This window comes from Phodopus roborovskii, unplaced genomic scaffold, assembly GCF_943737965.1.
Source record: "Phodopus roborovskii unplaced genomic scaffold, PHOROB, whole genome shotgun sequence".
Taxonomy (NCBI): domain Eukaryota; kingdom Metazoa; phylum Chordata; class Mammalia; order Rodentia; family Cricetidae; genus Phodopus; species Phodopus roborovskii.
In genome coordinates this window covers 57,472,508-57,489,824 of record NW_026126407.1, presented here as the reverse complement: position 1 = coordinate 57,489,824, position 17,317 = coordinate 57,472,508, and the positions used below count along the sequence as shown (strand labels likewise).

At 40.7% G+C, this 17,317-nt stretch overlaps 1 protein-coding gene across 1 annotated transcript in view; it reads left to right on the top strand.

The window, feature by feature from the left end:
- The window catches only part of Txndc11 (thioredoxin domain containing 11), a 62,993-nt gene that overhangs the window by 21,451 nt on the left and 24,225 nt on the right, over positions 1-17,317 (top strand).

The window sequence follows — 17,317 nt, the reverse complement described above, 5'->3', positions numbered from 1 at the left end:
GGGGGATGTGTTCGCAAGGTCCTTTTGTGCACCAGGGATACATCCTGGCTCCACTGTCTGAGGTCTCTTAGACTGCTCAGTCCTTCTGGCTGAGACTCATATTCAGGGGGGCCTGAGTCAGTCCCATGCTGGCTTCCCAGCTATCAGTCTGGTGGCCCGTTAGCTCCTCCTTGTTCAGGTAAGCTGTCTGTGTGTGTTTCTGTCGCCTGGTCTTGTCTTCTCCATCTGCATCTGGGTTCTACTTCGACTCAGTGTTTTTGTATGGGTGTTTGCTCTTGTTTCCAACAGGCATTAGTTGAGGGCTCCATGGATAAGTTAGTTGTTGATCTCACTATCCAGGAAGGGCTTTTATGGTAGCCTTTCCACGGAAGCTCAGATTGTTAGTTGGCGGCAGTCTTGTAGTTCTCTAGACCTTTCTTTGAGTTCAATTTTATCTTCAAACCAATATTGGCTCCTTCTTTTATGCTCTCTCTCTCTCTCTTTCTCTTTCCTGTCTTCTATTCCTACCCGGGCTCAGTCTTCCTGGTTGCACGTGTTTTCCTTTCCTCTCCCTCATTTTCTCCTCCTTCTCTCTCCATTTGCTGCCCTCCCCCCCACTTCCCCTGTGCTCTGGGGGACATGTCCCTTCCCGGTTCTGTGAGGGACTTTATATGAATCTTTTAGAATACACCTTGTATCCTAGTTCCTCTGGTGGTGTGAATTATAGGCTGGTGATCCTTTGATCTAGGTCTAAAATCCATTTGGACTTGAATTTTATGCATGGCGACAGACATGGGTCTATCTGCAAGTCTTCTACACATCCTCATCCAATTGTGCCAGCACCATTTGTTGAAGATGCTGTCTTCGCCGCATTGTATAATTTTAGCTGTTTTGTTGAAAATCAGGTGTTCATAGGTGTGTGGGTTAATACCAGTATTTTCAATTTGATTCCTTTGGTCTACCTGTCTATTTTTATGCCAGTACCAGGCTGTTTTCAGAACTATAGCTCTGTAGTAGAGCTTAAAGTCAGGAATGGTGATGCCTCCTGAAGTTCTTTTATTGGCTATCCTGGGTCTTTTGTTTTGGCTATCCTGGGTCTTTTGTTTTTCCATGTAAAGTTGATTATTATCCTTTCAAGGTCAGTGAAGAATTGTGGTGGGATTTTAATGGGGATTGCATTGAATCTGTAGATTGCTTTTGGCAAGATTGCCATTTTTACTATGTTTATCCTACCTATCCAAGAGCATGGGAGATCTTTCCATTTTCTGTTATCTTCTTTAATTTCTTTCTTTAGAGCCACAATGGTCTTATTATATAAGTCTTTTAGTTGTTTGGTAAGTGTTACCCCAAGGTACTTTATGTTGCTTGTGGCTATTGTAAAGGGTAATGTTTCTCTGATTTCTTTCTCTGTCTCTTTCTCATCTGAAAAAAGTAGGGCTACTGATTTTTTTGAGTTTATCTTGTATCCTGCTAGTTTGCTGAAGGTGTTTATCAGCTGTAGGAGTTCCCTGGTAGAGTTTATTGGGTCGCTTATGTAAACTATCATATCATCTGCAAATAGAGACAGTTTGACTTCCTCCTTTCCAATTTGGATCCCCTTGATCTCCTTTTGTTGTCTTATAGCTTTAGCTAGAATTTCTAGTACGATATTGAAGAGATATGGAGAGAGAGGGCAGCCTTGTCTTGTTCGTGATTTTAGAGGAATTGGCTCAAGTTTCTCTCCATTCAGTTTGATGTTGGCAGTTGGTTTGCTGTATATTGCTCTTAATTATGTTTGGGTATGTTCCTGTTACCCCTGACCTCTCCAAGACCTTTATCATGAAAGGGTGTTGAATTTTGTCAAGGCCTTTTCAGCATCTAAGGAGATAATCATGGTTTTTCTTTTTCAGTTTGTTTATATGGTGGATCATGTTGATAGATTTTTGTATGTTAAACCATCTCTGCTTTCCAGGGATGAAGCCTACTTGGTCATGGTGGATGATTTCTCTGATGTATTCTTGAATTCGGTTTGCCAGTATTTTATTGATTATTTTTGTATCGATGTTCATGAGGGATATTGGTCTGTAGTTTTCTTTCTTAGTTGTGTCTTTGTGAGGCTTGGGTACCAAGGTTATTGTGGCCTCATAAAAAGAGTTTGGCAATGAACTTTGTTTCTATTTTGTGGAAGAGTTTGAGAAGTAGTGGTATTAGTTCTTCCTTGAATGTCTGGTAGAATTCTGCACTGAATCCATCTGGCCTTGGACTTTTTTTGGTTGGAAGGTTTTTGATGACTGCATCTATTTCATTGTGGGTTATAGGTCTATTTAAGTTGTTTTTCTGTTCTTGATTTAATTTTGGTAGGTGATAGTTATTCAGAAATTTGTCCATTTCCTTTGAATTTTTAATTTCTGTGGAATACAGATTTTCAATGGTATGACCTGAAAATTGTCTGGATTTCCTCTGTGTCCATTGTTATGTTCCCCTTTTCATTTCTGATTTTGTTAATTTGCATGTTCTCTCTCTCTCTGCTTTTTCGTTAATTTGGATAAAGGTTTGTCTATCTTGTTGACAAACAAGATAGACAAACCTTTTCTCAAACAACCAACTCTTCCTTGCATTGTTTTTTTTTTTTTTTTTTTATTGTTTCTATTTTTATGGTTTCTATTTTATTGATTTCAGCCCTCAAGTTGATTATTTTCTGGCATCTACTCCTATGGGGTGAGTTCGCTTCTCTCTGTTCTAAGGCTTTCAGTTGCACTGTTAATTCTCTTATGGGACTATTCTCTGTTTTCTTCATATGGGCACTTAGTGCAATGAACTTCCCTTGTAGCACTGCTTTCAAGGTGTCCCATAAGTTCGGGTATGTTGTGTCCTCATTCTCGTTGAATATTAGAAAGTTCTTAATTTCTTTATTTCTTCTTTGACCCAGGTGTGGTGCAATTGCACATTGTTCAGTTTCCATGAGTTTGCAGGTTTTCTGCTATTTGTGTTGTTGTTGAATTCCAATTTTAAAGCATGGTGGTCCGATAAGATACAGGGGACTATTCCTAGTCTCTTGTATCTGTTGAGGTTTGTTATGCCACCTAGTATGTGGTCGATTTTAGAGAAGGTTCCATGTGGAGCAGGGAAGAAGGTATATTCTTTTGTCTTTGGATGGAATGTTCTATAGATGTCTGTTAACCACAGTTGAGACATAACTTCTGTTCTTTTGTTTCTTTGTTGAGTTTCTGATTTGTGGTCCTGTCTAGTGTTGAGAGTGGTGTATTGAAGTCTCCCACTATAAGTGTGTGAGGTTTTATATGAGCTTTGAGTTTTAGTAGCGTTTCTTTTACAAATGTGGGTGCCTTTGTATTAGGGGCATAGATGTTCAGAACTGAGACTTTGTGTTGATGGATTTCTCCTGTGATAAATACGAAATGACCCTCTATCTCTTTTGATTAACTTTGGTTTGAAGTCTAACTTGTTAGATATTAGGATAGCCACGCCTGCTTGCTTCTTGGTTCCATTTGATTGGAAAATCTTTTCCCAACCCTTTACCCTGAGGTAATGCCTATCTTTGAAGCTTAGATGTGTTTCTTGTATGCAGCAGAAGGATGGATTCTGTCTTCGTATCCATTCTGTTAGCCTGTGTCTTTTTATAGGTGAGTTAAGACCATTAATGTTGAGGGTGAGTAAGGACCATTGATTGTTGATGCTTGTTTATTTTAGGTTTGTTGTTGGCAGTGGTATTGTGAATATATTTGTTCTGCTTTACCCTTGGTTTCTGGTGTAGTTGGATTATCTGTTGCCTACATTTTTGTGGGCATAGTTACCTTCCTTGGGTTGGAGTTTTCCTTCCAATACTTTCTGTAGGGCTGGATTTGTAGATACGTATTAGGAAAATCTGGTTTTGTCATTAAATATCTTGTTTTCTCCTTGTATAGTGATTGAGAGTTTTGCTGGATATAGTAGCCTAGGCTGGCATCCGTGTTCTTTTAATACTTGTAGAACGTCTATCCAGGACCTTCTGGCCTTGAGGGTTTCCATGGAGAAGTTTGGTGTAATTTTGATAGGTCTGCCTTTATATGTTACCTCTCCTTTTTCCTTCACTGCTCTTAATATTCTTTCTTTATTCTGTATGCTAGGTGTTTTGATTATTATATGTTGAGGGGTCTTTTTTCTTTGGTCCAGCCTATTTGGGGTTCGGTATGCTTCTTGTCCTTTCATGGGCATGTCCTTCTTCAGATTTGGAAAGTTTTCCTCGATGATTTTGTTGAATATATTTTCGGCACCTTTGAGCTGGGCTTCCTCACCTTCCTCTATGCCTATTATTCTTAGGTTTGGCCTTTTCACGGTGTCCCACATTTCCTGGATGTTTTGTGTTAAGGATTTGTTGGATTTATGATTTTCTTTGGATGATGAATCTATTTCTTCTAGTTTATCTTCTGCGCCTGAGATTCTCTCTTCCATCTCTTGAATTCTGTTGGTTATGCTTGCGTCTGTAGTTCCCAATTTTTTGCCCAGTCTTTCTATTTCCAGCATTCTTTCGGTTTGTGTTGCCTTTATTTTCTCTATTTCAGTTTTCAAGTCTTGAACCGTTTCCTTCACCTGCTTAATTGTTTTTTTTCTTGGTTTTCTGTACTTTCTTTACTTTCCTTAAGGAATTTGTTCATTTCTTCCACTTTGTTTGTTTGTTTTTTCCTCCATTTCTTTAAAGGGATTTTCTCACATCTTCTTTGAGGGCCTCTATTATTTTTATGAAGGTAATTTTTAAGTCGTTCCCTTCTTCTTCCTCTGCTTTGTTGTTGTAGATTCTAGTTGGTGTAGATTCCCTAGATTCTAGTTGTGTCATGCTTGTCTTTCTGTTATTCGGTGTTTTCTTGTATTGCTGTCTTCCCATAGCTTCTTCCAGTAGGTGTTGGTGGGGTCTCCCCCTCTCTCTATGGTACTTCACCGGTGGGCTTATGTGGGTCAGAGATTCAATACCTGTAGCTCTGGGTGGTCAAAGCTCTATAGGAGGTCTCTCCGCAGACAGGGACCCAGCGATGGGGTCAGGGCTGAGGATCCAGTAGAAGATGCCTCTAGCCAATGGCTCTAGCCAATGGCTGGCAGAAGAGGACAAAGGCTGAGCTGTAACTTGGGAAGTTTTTGCAGGATAGTAGGATCTCACTGGAAACTGGAACTCTCCAGCTCTTTCTTTAGCAGAGGCCCTGCTTTGGGGGTCAGGGATCTTGCTGGTGGGAACCTCAGTGGACTCGGGGAGATAGGCGGATCTATGGGAGGGGGCCCAGGACTCCAGCAGAGGACTGGAGGTGGGGTCAGAGACCAAGCAGGTGGAAATTATGGGTGGTTCCATGTGGATAGGCAGGTCTCCTTTGTTCAGAGTTGCTCGGAGAAGTCTCCGAAGTAGGGTGGACTGTTGGCTCCACCCTCTGCCCCAGTGCTCAACCAGAGAGGCAGAACAGTGGGCTCACGGTGGGGATGGGTGGGGGTGTATCAGAGCTCCAAGGGTGCTCTCGATGGGGACAGGACACAGGAGCAGAGGGATCAGGGGCCAACTCAGGGAGTTGGGGGGGGGGAGGAGAGGTTGTAGGGGAGAGGCCTCTCCAATTGGGCCCAAACTCACCTCTAGCCAATGGCTGGTGGAAGAGGACAAAGGCTGAGCTGTAACTTGGGAAGTTTTTGTAGGATAGTTGGATCTCACTGGAAACTGGAACTCTCCAGCTGAGGCCTCTTTCTTTAGCAGAGGCCCTGCTTTGGGGGTCAGGGTTCTTGCTGACGGGAACTCAGAGTGGACCCGCGGAGATAGGCGCATCACTGGTTTAATTTCTATTAACAAAGCATTGTACTATTCCAGATATATTCTCTTGCTGGGCATAGTGGTGCATGCCTTTAATCCTAGCACTTGGGAGGCACAGAGGCAAGTGAATCTCTGTGAATTCTAGGTCAGTCTTGTCTACATGTGAGACCCTGCCTAAAAATTAATTAATTAATAAAATCAGATATTTTCTTTATTATTTTTAACATTATAAGAATTGTTTGACCCTCTGATGACAAAACTATATTTTGTGTTTTAAATTTTGTTATGTTGTCATCTTTTAGTGTGAAGTTGACAGGTTTGGTCTGACTCTGCTTACCTGTTCTACTAGCTAGCTATGCTAAGCCAAAGCTTAGCAGGACCCTTCCTTCACAGGGTGGTTTCCAAAGGTGGCAGGTATGCTAGTTTCACGATTCTCAGGGCCGTGTTGTGTGTATGAATTCCATATCCTCCTCTTTCTGTGTTGTTTTGTGTTCTCTCAAGGTCATGACTGAGTCTGTCTGTCAGTTCTACTGGCTGCATTCATCTCTGTACTTGTGCAACATTCTTTAGTTACCACTGAAGTTTCACCCATACCTGGACTAGACAGTGGACACTTAGCTGTTCCCAGCCTCTACCTTCCTCCTCACATGATACCTTTTTAAATGATAGTTTTGTCTAAAAGGTAAAGTGCTCAAGTCCTCCACTTCTCAAACTCCTATTCATGGTCTAGCTCAAATATCACTCTTATAATTCAGAGACTAACGAGCCCCTCCCCCAATCTAAATTGAGTTCTTTGTTATTTCTCTCTACTTAACACACGATGGATGCATTTATGAATGTAATTATAAAGTAATCTGTTTAATGTCTTTCATCTTTCCCAGACTTAGGTTTCTGGGGGTAGGGAACATGTGTTTTTCTCCAGTGGCTAGCATGTAGTGCAGGGTATTTGCCAAGTGAGTGATCACATTAATTAATCTACCATGTTACCCTGGTAGATTAACCATCTGGTTTGATTGTTTGTTTGGTTTTTGATACAGGCTCTTAGTATGTAGCTCTGGCTATCCTGGAAATCATTGTATAGACCAGGCTGGCCTCAAACTCAGAGATCCACCTGCCTCTGCCTCCTGAGTGCTAGGATTAAAGCCATGTGCCCAGTTTAACCATGCTCCCCCCCGTCCCCGTTTACTTCAATTTTAAAAGCTTATTAACAGCATGTCATTATTATATCAAACAATTATATTACTGACCATTGTCTTGGAGTTTGTGCAGAGAATTGGTTATGCTCACATTCTCTTGTCTGGGAGCTAATGGGAGAGAAAAACAAAACTTACTACTTGAAAGACAGAGTTTCATAGCCTTAAGTGGCTTAGTAAATTTTCCCTGCACTAGGGACTGGACCCACTGCCTTATGCTCTTGCACTGAGCTACCTCCCAAACCTCTCTTTTCATTTGGAGACTAAGTCTCACTAAGTTGTTCAGGCTGGCTTTGAACTTGGCAGTTCTCCTGCCTGAGCCTGCCAGACAGCTGAGGTTGCAGGGCTGTACACTAGGTCTGGCTCCAGGCTTGAACTTTCAAAACAAAAAACAACTTAAATAAGTTTAAGAAACATACATTCAAAGCTCTTTGTGGAAGGCCGTAAGTAAAGTTATATATGAAAGAACCGAGTGACCCCTAAAATGAAGGCAGCATTCATGTTAGCTGAAGGGGATATTTCGGGATCATGAAAGGTTGTTTGGTTGTTTACATTAGATGCTGCTATGCCATGTTAGTGAAATGAGCCATTCATCTTAACCTGATCTTTCCTTTGGAGTTTTGCAGATGGAAAATCCGTTCTAGATACAGGACAGCAGCCTTCTTTCCCTCTTCTTCCTTTCTTAAAGCTAGAAGAGGGCAAAGCAGACATAAATAAATAACATGGGGCTGCTCAAGAGAGTAATAGAAGGCTAAAATTTACTCTAGTCAGTCATGTTGGTAGCACTTACAGTTCTGGCTACTCACAAAGCTAAGGGAAGATGACCTTTTGAGGCCAGTCATGGAAAACATAGCAGGACCCACTTCCCAGTACAAAAAGGATACAAAAACCTGAAAGTATAGCTTGGTAGTAGAGCCTTCCCTTAGTATGCACAGGGGTCCTGGTTCTATTGTCAGTACATCAAAAGCAAGCAAACAAACAAACAAAAAACCACCCAGAACTGAATTCACAACAAAATAAGTGTGTTTGGTGTTTTGAAAGACTTTTCCTGATGTGTATGGTCTGTTTTATCTTTTTTTGTGTTCCCCTATAGTGTTGTGATTCTAGCAAGGTCTTAAGATCCTGCTGCATATGCAAAGGTGGAAGCTGAGATTGATGCTAATTAATCCTCATTTACCCTGCTTTTTGTGACTAAGTTCCCACTTAAGCTTAATATACCATTTTTAAAATTCTGTCTGCTTGCATGCCAGAAGAGGGCACCAGATCTCATTGTAGATGGTTGTGAGCCATCATGTGGTTGCTGGGAATTGAACTCAGTACCTCTGGAAGTCAGTGCTCTTATACTTTGAGCCATTTTTCTAGTCCAATGAGCCATTTTCATAAGAAAAAGATACATTTGGAATATATTCTGAAGGATTGCTTAAGATGAGTCTTGCCTTGAGTATCTGGAGCAGAAGCACATAAGAGAAACATGTGCTTACTTTTTTAATGGGACAGTTTCAAATGTAAATTGTAGGTTACTATCCTGTTTAGACTGTATACATAAATTGAGGTCTGGGAAACAGTTGACTGGATCAGTTGAGTTGAAGTGTTTAGACTGTTGTGTAGGGAGCAGATGCTCTAGCTAAATGCATGTCTTCTCAATTCCTCGGTGGCTTTTTTGGGGTGGGCGGGAGTGGGGGGAGTCCCTGGACTTAATGATAGTCTTAGAAGTCGGGTATGGTGGTTCACAGCTCTAACCCACACTCTCAAGGCAGAGGCAGCAGGATCTCTCTGAGTTTGAGGTCAGTCTGGACTATATATCAAGCTTCAGGACAGCCAGGGCTACATAGAGAGATCCTGTCTCAAAATATAAACAAATGCAACCAAATAAAAATAAATAAATGGTTTAGAAATGGGATACTGAGTTCTGTCTTGTTGCTGCGAGGAGAGCTCATAGTTGCCTTTGGGGGTGTGAGGGTGGAATTGCAAGGTCAGCTTTACCACTGCCAAACAGCTGTTGTTTGATGTCATCTTTATACATTAGGATAAAGGAAATTAGGAGAAACTTGTATGCTGTCTTAGTCCTGTAATTTTGTCTGTTATTCCTCTTTACTGGTTGAACTTTCTCTTTTTGCTTGGTTGCATGTTCTGTTTTCCTGAGGCATGCTCAGCCTTGGTGCTACTGTGTCAGCTGGTGTAATTTGCCTACTAGCAGGTACAGCCAGGGTCCCCTTATTGTCTTTCTGCCTGTTATTTCCCCAGCCTCCTTACTGCTAGGAAATAATGCTAGCATTAGTGTTACTTATCTATTTGATATTTATGTGTATGTTTGTGTATGTATATGTTGTTGATTGTTTTACTACTCTTTTGTTCTTTGCTCTTTTGGGAGGCCTGCCACCCAGCTCCCAAATTAATCTCATATGGAGGTTTATTCTTGAGGAGGTTATTTTTAATTATAAATGCCCAGCCTTAGCTTGGCTTATTTCTTGCCAGGTTTTCTTAAATTATCCCAAGTACCTTTTGCCTTTGGGCTTTTTCTTTTTCTTCTATATATCTTACTTTCACTTTTACTCTGTGGTTGGCTGGGTGGCTGGCCCCTGACATCCTCTTCTCCTTGTTCTATCTTGTTCCTTCCTCTTCTCCTATTTATCCTCTCTGCCTGCTAGTCCCACCTATCCTTTCTCCTGCTTCGATACTGGCTCTTCAGCTTATTTTTAGAACATCAGGTGTTTTAGATAGGCAAAGAATCACAGCTTCACAGAGTTAAACAAATGTAACATAAAAGAATATAACACATCTTTGCATCATTAAAACAAGTGTTCCATAGCATAAACAAATGTAGCACATCTTAAAATAATATTCCACAACGTACGTGTGTGTGTGTGTGTGTGTGTGTGTGTGTGTGTGTGTGTGCGCGCGTGCCATGTGTGTGCAATGCCAACAGAGGCCTTGGGTGTTGGAGCCCATGGAGCTGGAGTTAGGGGTAGCTGTGAGCCATCTAAAGTGAGTCCTCTGGACAAGTAATAATGCATGCTTTTAACTGCCAAGCCATCTCTCTAGCCCCACTAGCATTATTTTTGATGTATTTAAATCGTTGGGTTCTGAGCCAGTATAGTGTTGCACACCTACAATATCAGCATTTGGGAGGGAGAGGCAGAAAGAAATATACTATATTCGAAGTCAGCTTAGGCTGTATTACAAAATCTTGTCTCAAACAAATACCCAACTGCTCTTTTTCTTGATTTATTTCTTTCTGAAAATCCTATTAGTGATTTTTCTTTAAATTTAGCATTTGTTTTTCACTATTTGGTTTTACTTTGGCCTAAATGTTGATATTCCCCCCCCCTTTTTTTTTTTTTGGCTAATCAAGTGTACCATTTACAACTTTTCTCTGTCATGGTAGTGTCTGCATTAGCACAGACTACAGTTTGTAGTGCTTATGAGTCTGTTTTGGTGTTTTTCTTTTAGTCTAGATTTCTACTTTGTGCTATTGTTTGATTGTTTGGTCCATCAGTTTTGACATGCAGTCACGGTGTATATCTCATGTTGGCCTAAAACTTCCTTTGTAGATAAGTCTGGCCTCCAGCTCTTAATACTCTGCCTCTACTTCCCAAATATAGATTACAGATTCTTACCATCTACACTCTGAGATGACCAGAGTAAATTGATGAATTTATGGCTTTATAAGCTGTTACTACTTGGTAAAGCATGGACTCTAGTTCTTGTATTTTTGTTTTGGTATGTTTTTAAATATATCCATGCCTTTGCTGGATTAGTGTTAGAATTATATTAAATGTGAGAATTGACTTGAAGTCAGTTCATAGGATCATAATGCTTACCTTCCCTTTCTTGGTCATAGAACAGTTATTCAATTAATTAAAGCTTCCTTTTGGTTCTTCAGTGTAGGTCTCGGAAGGCTCACATTAATACTTGGTCATTTCCAGGTGTTAAGTATTTAACTATAGGCCTTTACCCTGTGTGCTTCTAGGACCTAAAGGAACAGTTCTTGTCCTTACTATTCCAGACAGCAGAGACTTATTCTTAGAGCCATTTAATGTCAGCAGTCTTTATTGTTCTTTGTTTAAAGAATCTAATAGCTGACCATGGTGCCTCATGATTGTAATCCTATCACTTGGGAGGCAGAGGCAAGCAGGGGGTTTCCTATGAGTTGAGACCAGCCTAGATTACAGAGAGAGACCTGTTTTCTTTTCTTTTTTGTCTTGTAATTATTTAATTTAATTATTTTCCAGAAAAAATTTACTGTGGTCTGATAAAATACTACATTCTGATAAATTTGGTAGGGCTTGTTGGTTGGTTGGTTGGTTGGTTTTTCTGAGACAGGGTTTCTCTGTGTAGCCCTGGCTGTCCTGGAACTCCCTATGTAGACCAGGCTGGCCTCAAAGTCAGAGATCCATCTGCCTCCGCCTCTGGAGTGCTAGGACTAAAGTCATTTGCTGCTGCCGCCACTGCCACCACCCAATTTTGGTAGCTTTTTAAAAAGAGGTATGTGATGGTTTTTGTCTTGTTTTTCTAGTGCTAGAGATGGGAATCAGGGCCTTCTGTGTACTAGGCTAGAGCTCTGCCATTGAGGGATACATTTCCAGCTTTTTCAAAAGAAAAAAGAAAATTTGTATTTATTTATTTATTTTTTAAGTTCTTCTCACTCTGTAGTCCAGATTAGCATAAAATACAGGGAGAACCTCCCATATGAACCTCACAAATGCTTAGACAAGAGTCCTTACCCCTTGCAGCAAATTTTGGTTTTTCTTTTCATCTGATTGACAAAAGGGGATGCAGCAAACTGGAAGCTGACAGTGTCTGACTCTAGAATAAGATCATTAATTTTTCTTTGATTGAGTTCATCTGTGTAGAAATTTGGAAGTTGGAGATGGAGGTCTGGTGCCTGTTTTATATGTCTAGGTTAATTTGTGTGTAAATAAACAGTAGCCTTGAAGTCTATAGTTCTTCAGGAACTGCATCCCTACTTAGAAGTGCCCAGATAAGCAGTTTGTGCTTTTGAAAGACCCCGTCTGCAGAAGGAATTCTGTCACTTGACTGGCCTTATGTGTGTCCACCTGGGTGTACATCTGCTTATGGAAGCTAGGAGTTGGTATCATACCTTCCTCAATTGCTCTCTATCTTTTGAAATAGGGTTTATCTCTCAACCTGGTACTTACCAATTGGCTAGACTGGCTGGCCAGTGAACTCTAGGGATCCATTATACCTACCACCTAGGATTACAGACACATGTAACCATGGTTGGCTTTTTTATGTGGGTGCTTGGGATCTGAACTCAGCTTGTCATGCTTGTGCATGAGATACTTTACTGACCAAGCTATCTCCTCAGACGAAGAAAGGTTTGAAAGTCCTGTGACTCTTGTCCCATCAGTTTCTCCTGCCTGTCCTTCAGATGTATCTTAGTGTACAGCAGTCACTGTGATAGCCTCCCTGAAGACCCTTTTCTGTTCCTTCCTACTTTCTCTCCTGGTTTCTAACTGTCCCACACAAGAACCTGAGGAACCGAATTAAAATTTACATGGTTCCTATATGTCACCTTGAAGATACACTGAATTATTAATTAATGACAATAGTCTCCATCCTTTTCCGTTACCTTGCTTTGTGGCATTAGTTTTATTGATCTGCAGATTCAGTTGAGTATTAAGAATAGTCTATTCATAAGCTGAGATAGGAGAATTGCCTGAGCCTAGGAGTTTAAGGCAATATACGTTTTTCTCTTTAAAAAAAAAAGTGTCTTTGTTGAACACATACAGATTTTTAAAGTGTGTGTGTGTGTGTGTGTGTGTATGTGTGTGTGTGTTCGTTCAGGTATCCACAGAAGCCAGAAGAGAGTATCAAATCCCCTGGAATTGTACTTATAAGCAGCTGTGAGCTTCCCTATTTGGGTGCTGGGAACTGAGCTCTGGTCCTGTGCAAGAGCAGCAAGTGCTCTTAACCCCTGGGCCATCTCTCCAGCCCCATGTGTACAGATTTTTAAATGACCATTCCTTAAAGAGTATAGCATAAGAGCTGTATTATCTGAAGTGAATTCAAAGCGCACAGGTAGATGAAAAGGTAATATGCAAATGCCATGCCATTTTATATAAGGAACTCTGGACACTTTAGTTGTCGGTCTCCTCAGGAGTTTTGGGATTCATCTCTTTCCCAGATATCACGACTGTACTGTTCTTTTTTTCCTCCAGTTTCTCCAAATCCTGAGAGATCAGGCAGCTGTAGTGTTTTAATGGCTAGTTTTTTGTTTTTTTGGGTTTTTTTTTTTTTTTTTTTTTTTTTTTTTTAATAAGAAACAGAGGAGTATCTTCTGGTTGCAGTACAGGTACTCTGCTCTATCTGGTGGTATCTGGTAGAACTGAGTAGTGGGGAACCATGATTTGCTGGTAAAAGTGAGTTTTTGCACAGGAAAAAGACATTTCCATGTGCTTACTTTGTAAATAAAGCTTCTCTTGATTACTTTTAGAGGGGGCTAAGATAGAGTTCAGTTGGCAGAAAGCTTGTTTCACATGCACAAAGCTTTGGCTTCAATCCTTAGCACTGTAGAAACCTTGTGTAATGGTGCACTCGTGTAATCTCAGCACTTTGGAAGTGTGGGCAGGAGTTCAAGGTCATCCTTAGCTAGCTTGAGGCTAGCCTGGACTATATAAGACAGTTTCTTTTTTATTTTATGTATACAAATGTGCCTGGTACTCACAGAGGCCAGAAGTATGTGTAGGGTCCCTTGAAACTGTATGTGTAGGGTTAGTTGTGAGCTAACTAATGTGGGTGCTGGGAACAGAACCCTGGCCCTTTGGAAGAGGGAACAAGTGCTCTTTACTGCTGAGCCACCTCACTAGGCCAGGAGACCCTGTCACAAAACAAGGAAAAAACACTTGTGCAGAATCCAGGCAGTGATGGTACACTTCTGCAGAAGCAGCCAGATCTCTTGATCTGGTCTACAGAGCAAGTTCCAGGACAGCCAGGGCTATACAGAGAAACCCTGTCTTGAAACAAAACGAAACAAGCAAACAAGCAAACAAACAATAATCACAGGCAGGTAAGGAAACCTCTACCCTCCACTACATTTTTTTCCCTTTTTCTTTTTTTGAAAGTTTTGGAATATAAAGGCCTGCCTAGCCAGGCCAAATTGGAGGTTGTATTATGTACGTTTCTTGGTAATAGGTCTGATTCTTGAGACTTTGGGCTTAATAGTTCTTTGTGGGCTACAGATGAACTTTCATGGAACCGTATATTCTTTGTACTCAGTACCAACTCATGTGGAATAGGTATGCATCTCTATAGTGAGGGGCACAGGTTTGTCTGGTAAGCCTCTGTTTTCCTGCAGGACAAAAGGCTCAGCAGGACTCTGCTGGGGGAAAGCCAGACTCTCTGGGGCATTGTCACCTCAGCTCAAGGAGGATCTGAATTAAATTGAATGTAGCTATTTCCATTCTTGAGCTTGTGGGCTTAGAAAATGACCCTATTTTCACTTTCTAGTTGTTTTGTGGTGGTCTTTTGTCTTATTTTTGGGGTATGTTTGTTGTTCTTTCTTCATGTTTGTATTTTTTTTCCTTTCCAATATTTAGAAGTTGAAATACGCTCCTAAACAAAGAACCAAAAGCATTGAAAATTTGAAAGAAATCTAAGGGTTCACAGAATAAAATCAGAGGCTTACGGTTGTACATTTGTATAAGATCCGCTCCAGTTTGGGTCTGTACATGAGACACTGTTAACAGAACCGAATATGGTAAGCTGATTTTTGAACATTACTTTGGACCAGGCTTTCCCTGAGTGATGCATTCTTTACTACCAGCTTTTGAGATACAAACTGTTCTTAACTCAGTTTAAAACATTTGGAAGCTGAAGTTCTGAGGGAGTGGTTAATGTCTAAAGTCTACTTTAGGACTGCTGATTGTTGATGTCACATGATGAAGAGCAAGTGAAATGACATTGCTAATCAGGTGATCTTGAGATGGGATGTTATCCTGGTATCTGGGTAGTGTATTCTGATGATGTAATCAATCTTAAGTATTGATTGAAATGCAGAACAGTAGTCAGTATTAGTGTGTTATGAGAAGTAGTTGACTGGCCGTCACTAGCTTGACGGCTGGTGAAGGGGCTGCAGCCAAGCAGTGTGGATAGCTGCCAGGAGCTAGAAGGATTCCCTCTAGAGCAGTGGTTCTTAACCTTCCTAATGCTGTGGCCTTTTAATTCAGTTCCTTATGTTGTGGTGACCCCCAACCATATAATTATTTCCATTGTTATTTCATAACTGTAATTTTGATACTATTATGAGTTGCAATGTAAATATCTGTATTTTCCAATAGTCTTAGGTAACCTCTGTGAAAAGTCATCCAACTCCTAAGGGGCCATGACCCACAGGTTGAGAACCTATACTTTAGAGCCTATGAAAGGAACATGTTCTGCTGACACACAAGGTTGATTGTAGTCTAGTTCAGCTCATTTTAAATACCTTACCCTTATAGTCCCAACATCATTAAATATCTGGTAATTTGTTAGAATACAACTGTAAATATGGAAGCTGAGCTAGGAGCCCAGATCCATGGTGAAGAGCTCACCCTTCCAGTCCTGCTCCCTTCTTGGAACTCCTATTGTATTCATAGACAGCCTTTATCTTAATTTTCTCTTGGACTTTAGTAATAGCTTTCTAACAAGGAACGCTGTGCACAGAGAACAAGTCACTCTAGTGAAAATCATTCATGGCCCAGGCACTCCCTTCTCACTGATATTCAGTTTCTCATTGGAAGTATAAAGGAATTTTTCCTTTTGAAAATTCCATGATCTGCCAGGCGGTGGTACAAGCCTTTAATCTCAGTACTAGGGAGGCAGAGACAGATGGATCTCTATGAGTTAGAGGCCAGACTGGTCTATAGAGTGAGTTCCAGGATAGCCAGGGCTACACAGAGAAACCCATCTTGAAAAACCAAAAAGAAAGAAAAAGAAATATCAGTAATCATAAGCCTGTGAGGTAAGGATAGTCTTCACATTTATAAAGGCTTGTCTTGAGGGAAAGAAACACCTCACATAGCTGACTAAGCTAGCACATAGTACATCCTAAAATAGATGGAGGTGGGCTTGTAGGCAGATGTTCAGCCTGGAAGACTCTTCCTTCTCTGAGGGTGGAAAGGGCAACATTTAAAAGGAAGTGTTTGAGCATTTAACACTGTGCTTTGGGATTTAAAAAGCAGGACTGCTGCTGTGCAGGTGTATGTATATTTTACTGCCATGAAGATATGTGACAATGCCCATTTAGCTCTGTAGTGTATAGTCTGTATCTGATTTGGATACATTGCTCTTCCCTCTTGTCCAGCTCCCAAGAAAGGATGTTCCCTGTTTACTTGAGCAGTATCTTAGCAAGCACTGGAACATATCTGTGGTGCCCAAGTGTCAGATGTCTTCCTGTACAGTTGCTTTAGTTTTATGTGAAGACTCATGAAACATACACAAACCTCAAAGTTACATTTCTAGGGGAACATGGGAGGACTGGCAATAGTTTATGCATAGGAAATAAGCATTTGTGTAGCAAATGTGTGTCCATTTCTGTGAAGGACTTTCATTTAGTAGACATGTTTGTCATTGGAGTCTGAGGTCATCATCATAAGTACGCTGGGGAGGGAGTCACCAGCTACATTGAAAGAGTTGTCACCCTCTTTTAACACAATCCTCTTATTCTCCTTTTCCCAATTCATCAAAAATTCTGGGGGGGGGGCAGGGAGAGAAATTAGAAGCTAATGAGAATAAAATAAGGGTTGTTTCTAGGCCACACTGATTTGCCTATTGGAATGTTACTGTTTTCCAATATAAATAAGAAAAATTTACCCAGAAGAGAAATTTCCCTAGAGGTAAATTATGTCTTAGTCATACTGACTAAATGCCATGTAGCTTAATCTGGTGATACTTATTATGAAGTAGACCATGACATACTTATCTTTAGGTGTCTGTATGCTATGTCTCTTGACCCAGTCAGTATTCCTTTTTTGTTCAGATCCCTAGGGATTAGCTCACACAGAAGTCTCCTGGAGGTCTAAGAGTTCTGCCTTGCTCATTTCTGGCTTGTTTTTTTTTTTTGGGGGGGGGGGGGGGGGGGGATCCTTGGGTATAGTACTCCCAGCATACCAAACACTGTAGGCCTCTGAGACAGTTAAATTGTATAAGCTAAGTTTGTAGTTAAGAGTTTGATGTCTCTTTCTGAAGGAGGGGTTACAAGTGACAGAGACTACTGTTGTAGACCATTCTGGTGCTTGCTTTAAACTTCTTATGTTGATATAAGTATTAATTGCAAACTTGATATACTTCTTCCTGTAAAATACCACCAGTATGATTTTTATAAACGTCTGTATGTGTAAAAAGTAAAGTTTTAGAATTGCAATATGTTGGAATTGTTAGGCTCTGC